Below are 6,886 nucleotides of genomic sequence, written 5' to 3'. Positions count from 1 at the left end.
AAGCGCACGACCAGCGAGCGGAATTTCCCGAGGCTCGGCCCTCGGATGCCTGGCTAGCCCGATGATCATCCCGGGAGCAGACTAGCCGGAAGCCCCGACCGGTCGCCTCGGCTTGCGCCAGCCTTGGCCGACCAACGAGTGGAATGTCCCGAGGCTCGGCCCTCGGATGCCTGGCTAGCCCGATGATCATCCCGGGAGCAGACTAGCCGGAAGCCCCGACCGGTCGCCTCGGCTTGCGCCAGCCTTGGCCGACCAACGAGTGGAATGTCCCGAGGCTCGGCCCTCGGATGCCTGGCTAGCCCGATGATCATCCCGGGAGCAGACTAGCCGGAAGCCCCGACCGGTCGCCTCGGCTTGCGCCAGCCTTGGCCGACCAACGAGCGGAATGTCCCGAGGCTTGACAACCCTCGGATGCCAGGCTAACCCGACGATCATCCCGGGAGCAGACTAGCCTGAAGCCCCGACCGGTCGCCTCGGCTTGCGCCAGCCTTGGCCGACCAACGAGCGGAATGTCCCGAGGCTTGACAACCCTCGGATGCCAGGCTAACCCGACGATCATCCCGGGAGCAGACTAGCCTGAAGCCCCGACCGGTCGCCTCGGCTTAGCAGACTAGCCGGAAGCCCCGACCGGTCGCCTCGGCTTGCGCCAGCCTTGGCCGACCAACGAGCGGAATGTCCCGAGGCTTGACAACCCTCGGATGCCAGGCTAACCCGACGATCATCCCGGGAGCAGACTAGCCTGAAGCCCCGACCGGTCGCCTCGGCTTGCGCCAGCCTTGGCCGACCAACGAGCGGAATGTCCCGAGGCTTGACAACCCTCGGATGCCAGGCTAACCCGACGATCATCCCGGGAGCAGACTAGCCTGAAGCCCCGACCGGTCGCCTCGGCTTGCGCCAGCCTTGGCCGACCAACGAGTGGAATGTCCCGAGGCTTGACAACCCTCGGATGCCAGGCTAACCCGACGATCATCCCGGGAGCAGACTAGCCTGAAGCCCCGACCGGTCGCCTCGACTTGCGCCAGCCTTGGCCGACCAACGAGCGGAATGTCCCGAGGCTTGACAACCCTCGGATGCCAGGCTAACTCGACGATCATCCCGGGAGCAGACTAGCCTGAAGCCCCGACCGGTCGCCTCGGCTTGCGCCAACCTTGGCCGACCAACGAGTGGAATGTCCCGAGGCTCGGCCCTCGGATGCCTGGCTAGCCCGATGATCATCCCGGGAGCAGACTAGCCGGAAGCCCCGACCGGTCGCCTCGGCTCGCGCCAGTCTTGGCCGACCAACGAGCGGAATGTCCCGAGGCTCGGCCCTCGGATGCCAGGCTAACCCGATGATCATCCCGGGAGCAGACTAGCCTGAAGCCCCGACCGGTCGCCTCGGCTTGCGCCAGCCTTGGCCGACCAACGAGCGGAATGTCCTGAGGCTCGGCCCTCGGATGCCAGGCTAACCCGATGATCATCCCGGGAGCAGACTAGCCTGAAGCCCCGACCGGTCGCCTCGGCTCGCGCCAGCCTTGGCCGACCAACGAGTGGAATTTCCTGAGGCTTGACAACCCTCGGATGCCAGGCTAACCCGACGATCATCCCGGGAGCAGACTAGCCTGAAGCCCCGACCGGTCGCCTCGGCTTGCGCCAGCCTTGGCCGACCAACGAGCGGAATTTCCTGAGGCTTGACAACCCTCGGATGCCAGGCTAACCCGACGATCATCCCGGGAGCAGACTAGCCTGAAGCCCCGACCGGTCGCCTCCGCTTGCGCCAGCCTTGGCCGACCAACGAGCGGAATTTCCTGAGGCTTGACAACCCTCGGATGCCAGGCTAACCCGACGATCATCCCGGGAGCAGACTAGCCTGAAGCCCCGACCGGTCGCCTCGGCTTGCGCCAGCCTTGGCCGACCAACGAGTGGAATTTCCTGAGGCTTGACGGCCCTCGGATGCCTGGCTAGCCCGATGATCATCCCGGGAGCAGACTAGCCGGAAGCCCCGACCGGTCGCCTCGGCTTGCGCCAGCCTTGGCCGACCAACGAGTGGAAGGTCCCGAGGCTCGGCCCTCGGATGCCAGGCTAACCCGATGACCATCCCGGGAGCAGACTAGCCTGAAGCCCCGACCAGTTGCCTCGGCATGCGCCAGCCTTGGTCGACCAACGAGTGGAATTTCCTGAGGCCTAACCCTCGGATGCCTGGCTTGGCGCCGGAAGAATTTCCTGAGGCCTAACCCTCGGATGCCTGGCTTAGCGCCGGAAGAATTTCCTGAGGCCTAACCCTCGGATGCCTGGCTTAGCGCCGGAAGAATTTCCCGAGGCCCAACCCTCGGATGCCTGGCTTAGCGCCGGAAGAGTTTCCTGAGGCCTAACCCTCGGATGCCTGGCCTAGCGCCGGAAGAATTTCGGGAGCCAGGAGTCAGCAAGACGCTACCGAGAGTTAAAAGAAAAAGAAGGACGAAGGCGAGATGAAGAAACATTCAACTTGCATTAATTTTCATTGTTTCAGGGCCGAGGCCCATACAATTTGGCAAAACCCCGGTATACAAAAAAAAAAAAAGAGAAGACAACGAAAGGTACAAGAGGTCAGCTTGGAGGAACTCCCGGGTCGGGAACGTCGGGCTCGTCCGCAGGAGGTAGGGAAGCAGCAGGAGAACCAGCAGGCAATGGCGCCGGAGAGGAGTCGAGAAGGGAAATCTCGCTCAGGTCAACTTCGGGGTACTTAGCCGACACCCTTGCCAGGCCCTCCTCGAAGCCTAAGATAAAGGCTTCGGCCCCCGCGTCCGACGCGTCACGGACAAACTCGTCGGACTGACGATAGGTCTGTACTGCCTCCGACATATCATGAGCGAACTCGGCGGACTGGCGATAAGCCTCTACCGCCTGACGCCCGATTTCCGCACTCCTCTCGGCCAGCGCCGCCTCTGCCCGCTCCATAATCTGGGCTTTCGCCTCCAAGACCTTCGCCACAATCCGGCCTTCTGCCTCGGTGGAGACCCTCAGCAGCTCAGCCCGAGCCTCCTTGTGCTTCGCTTCGGCAGCAATGCGAGCAGCCTCAGCCTCCGTCAGGCGCGAATGAAGCTCCTGATCGCTCGCACGGGACTTCTCCAAGGCCGACTCCAATTCGCCCAGCTTAGCTTCAAGAGACCGGATTCGGTTGCGGGCGTTGTCGGCTGACCGTTGGGCCTTCTCCCACCTCTCCCGGTAGTCGGCAGCCTTCCGGGACTGCTTCTCGGCCCGCTCATCCGCCTTCTTGACCTCGCCCTCGAGACCCGAGGCAACCTTGAGCTGCTCCTGAGCCTCCAACAGTTGCTTCTCGAGGGCAGCAAAGCCGAGTGCCCGCTCTTCGGCCTCCCGGAGCCTCGCCTCGAAGTCCCCGGTCGTCCTGCCTGCCACAGCCTGGCCTCCCTTTTCCACTGCTTTCAGCCGGTCCTCGGCCTTCGCCAGAAGCCCCGCCTGTTCCTTGTAGCACTCCTCCAGACGGATCATGTACTGGGCGAGCTAAGAAATAGGAAAAATAAGGGAGTCAGGCGGAGAACAACAGAGCCAATAAATGGTGAAAAGCGGCCAGAAGAACACTCACCGACATGAGACAGACACAGCTGGCAGCCCCAACGTCAGAGACCTCCAACTCCCGGACCCGCCGACGGTCCTTCTCCAGCAGCACTGTTTCGATGAGATTTCGGGCGCCATCGGTAGTGAAGGCAGACCCCGATTTCTCCCCAGAGCCGGACGGTGGTTCTGCAGCCTTACCCCTATCCATCGCCTGGGGAAGAGTCCGGCCGATCGCGCTCGGGGCGGGGGTCACCCCAGGAATTGATAGGGTCCCGCTCGGTCGGGGCCTCGGCGCGTCCCTCCTCGAGTCATCAGGAGCCGACCGAGTCGAAGGCCGGGTCGGGGACCGATCACGCCCGACCCGTCCGTCTCGGGCAGGCTCGGATGATACCTCCGGAGTAGCGGCAATCTTACCACCGGAGGGCTGATACAGCGTCAGCTGCCGGTCCGTGCCCACGACGTCTCCCTGATCGGTGGGCCCGGACTCGTCGGTCGGCGTCGGAGGCACCTCCTTACGGGACTTCTTCGCCGGTGGGGCCCCGCTCGGAAGAGCTCGTTTCCTCCTCTGGGCTGCTTCCAGCAGGGACGCCCTACCAACAGCCTTTGTCTTCACCGACCGCATGACGTCGTCGATCTCTGCAAAAAGGACGGGATAGTCGGAGACGGAGAAACCAAAGGAAAGAACGGGACGAAAGAAGGGAAAAAGTCAAGAAAGAATCGGTGGCGGACTCACGGTCGGTGGGGACCGAGCTCAGACCGACATTCACCAAAGTATCCTCGGAAATAAGGCGGGCCACCGGGGGGAGCTGGCCCTCGGCAACCAACCCCTTCAAGGCGGCCAAGCCATCGGACTCCTCCCTTGACAGTCTCGATAGGCCGATCGGAGACTTCATCGGGGTCTCCCAGGTCGCCCTGATTTCCCAAGAGGGATCTGCATCAACAAAAAAGAAGCGCTCCTTCCATTTGTGAATGGAGGTAGGAGCCTCCTTGACAAGGCCGCATCCTCGCCGCGCTGCGAAGCACCACCACCCTTTGTCCTGGGGGTGGCCGCTCAGGCTGTAGAACTCCCAAAAAATATTCAGGGTGGCGGGGATCTCGTGCATACGGCAGAGAACCTGGAAGACCGTCAGGGCCCGCCACGAGTTCGGCACCAGTTGCGTCGGTGCCACTCTTAAACCCCGTAGCACCTGCATGACCAAGTCCGAAGGGGGAAAGCGGAACCCGGCCTGGAGAATGCCCTCATTGATGGCGATCTTCCCCGGAGGAGGATGGGACATCCTCTCCTCAGGCCCCGGGAGCGTGGCGTTGCAGGCCTCGGGAAGGTGGTACCGAGCCACGAGTCTGTCTAAGTCTGTGGCGACCAGCTCCGACTTAATTTGGTCTGCTCTCACTTCGCCCATTCCTAATGGCCAATAAACCTACGGTCAGGACGGGGACAGGAAGGGGGGAAAGACCGGAGCGACTGGAGTACACTAGTATAAGAGGGGAAAGTATGGAGAGCCCTAAGTAGAAGAATGGGGAAAACTCACCGGAAAAGAGGTAAGAACGGCTCCGAGAGCGCCAAAGGAGAAACAAGTGAACAGTCCGACGGCAGCAACAGCAGCGCAAAGGGGAAACTTGAAAATATCTGTAAAGAAGAAGACGGACGGGGAAAGGCCCCCGATTAAATAGGCGGAAAGGCAAGTGACGCCTCGATGACGCCAGAGGACGCCTGGCTGCCGAAGGGTCGCTCGCGCCCCAAAGGCGAATCGACACCATTAAGGAAGGATGTCCGCCGAAATCCTCAGACTGCCAGGTCAGCAATAACCGCCATACGCCATAAAAAGGGCGGGGAGCTCGAAGCGCGCGCGCCTCTCCGAGGAACGGCGGCAATCCCGAAACATCACTCCCTTCACCTGTTCCCCTTCTGGTTCCAGGCTCGGAAGTGGGGGGCTACTGTTACGGGGGAAATAAGCCGCCATGCCCCACGTGACCGGCACGCGCGCCCAGGAAGACTACGGCTGCCCTTTGATCCAGCAATCCGACCCCGAGTCGGAGATCTCTTGATAACGACAGGCTATTCCCCAGAGGCACGCCGCGGCCTCCTGCTCCACTACTCCCTGCAACGGCTGTATCCGATGCTGCTCCACGATCTCCTGCATCAGCCGTACAAAGCGGAGCCCCACTATGCCCTGACGTGGCCGTACCCGGTGCTGCTCCACGACGCCCTGTAACGGCCATGTCAGTGGCCACACCATCGTGCCCCACGATAACGAACCCCCCTGAGAGACCCCCCAGCCAGGTATATATGCGGCTGGGGGGAGAAAGGGGGGAGGTGAGCAATATCTCCCAGAGCACTCTCTTACTTGCGATTATCACCTCTCCTCCTCCTCCAATCTCCTCTGACTTGACCGTCGGAGGGCCATCACCACCCTGGTGGTGGTGCAAGGCTTGTTTGCAGGTTTCTTGGCGGAAGGTGGAGCGCAACCAACACCAACCAAGACAACTCAGACGGAACCCCGTTCACACCGCAGTGCCAATCGTTCTCGGTTTGGACCACCAGCAACAACTATTTTTTATTTAAAAGTACTTTTGGAGGGCCAGAAAGTGCTTTTTGGCCCTCCAAAAGCTCCCCCAAACAAGGCCGAAATCAAAGATGAAGTTAAAAAAAGAATGCGGGAAATCTTCGAGGTAGCGAATCATTCCCTCTCTCGCACTTACAAGGCAAGATGGGAACCGAGAATGCGGGAAATCTCCAAGGTAGCGAATCATTCCCTTTCTCCCACTTACAAGGCAAGCAGGACGCAGGTTCCGAGAAACGAACTCCCGTTTCCCTATTCTCACCCTTTTTATCTACCTGAGGGAAGAGATATCGTACCACCAAGGTGGTAGCCCAGTTGGAACGGAGCGTTTGCTTCTAACCAAGTGGTTCCAGGTTCGAAACGCACGGGCGTCGATTAAATCTGGGGACCGGATGCCCCGCGCCTGGACACGGGGTCTGGAAGTGCTACTGGTCGGCTGGTAGCCTGGGTGGTGCCAGGTGTGACGTACTCACACGGGGTACTCGTGCCAGGGCCCAGTGGGGTAACTGAGCCGGGGCCACGGGTGGGGAGGGTATGAGTAAAAATATGGCTGGGGTCTGGTGAGCTGGGCCTATACCAAACGGTCATTCTGCCCGCATCGAACATGCTCCTGGCGGGGTGGGGGCCCAGTGTGGGGCTGCTACGCGGGGGTGGGCTTGCCTTCCCCCCCTCTTCCCCTTTTCTTTAGCAAAAAAAAAAAAAAAAAAAAAAAAAAAGAAAAAAAAGGGAAGAGATATCGTCTCTTTCTTGGAACCCCCCTCTAACGTTCCTCGAAGCTTCGCTGTCTGGAAAAC

This window comes from Phoenix dactylifera, unplaced genomic scaffold, assembly GCF_009389715.1.
Source record: "Phoenix dactylifera cultivar Barhee BC4 unplaced genomic scaffold, palm_55x_up_171113_PBpolish2nd_filt_p 001638F, whole genome shotgun sequence".
In the NCBI taxonomy this organism is placed as follows: Eukaryota; Viridiplantae; Streptophyta; class Magnoliopsida; order Arecales; family Arecaceae; genus Phoenix; species Phoenix dactylifera.
The sequence above is the reverse complement of the archived record's forward strand: the minus strand, read 5'-3'. Positions refer to the sequence as shown.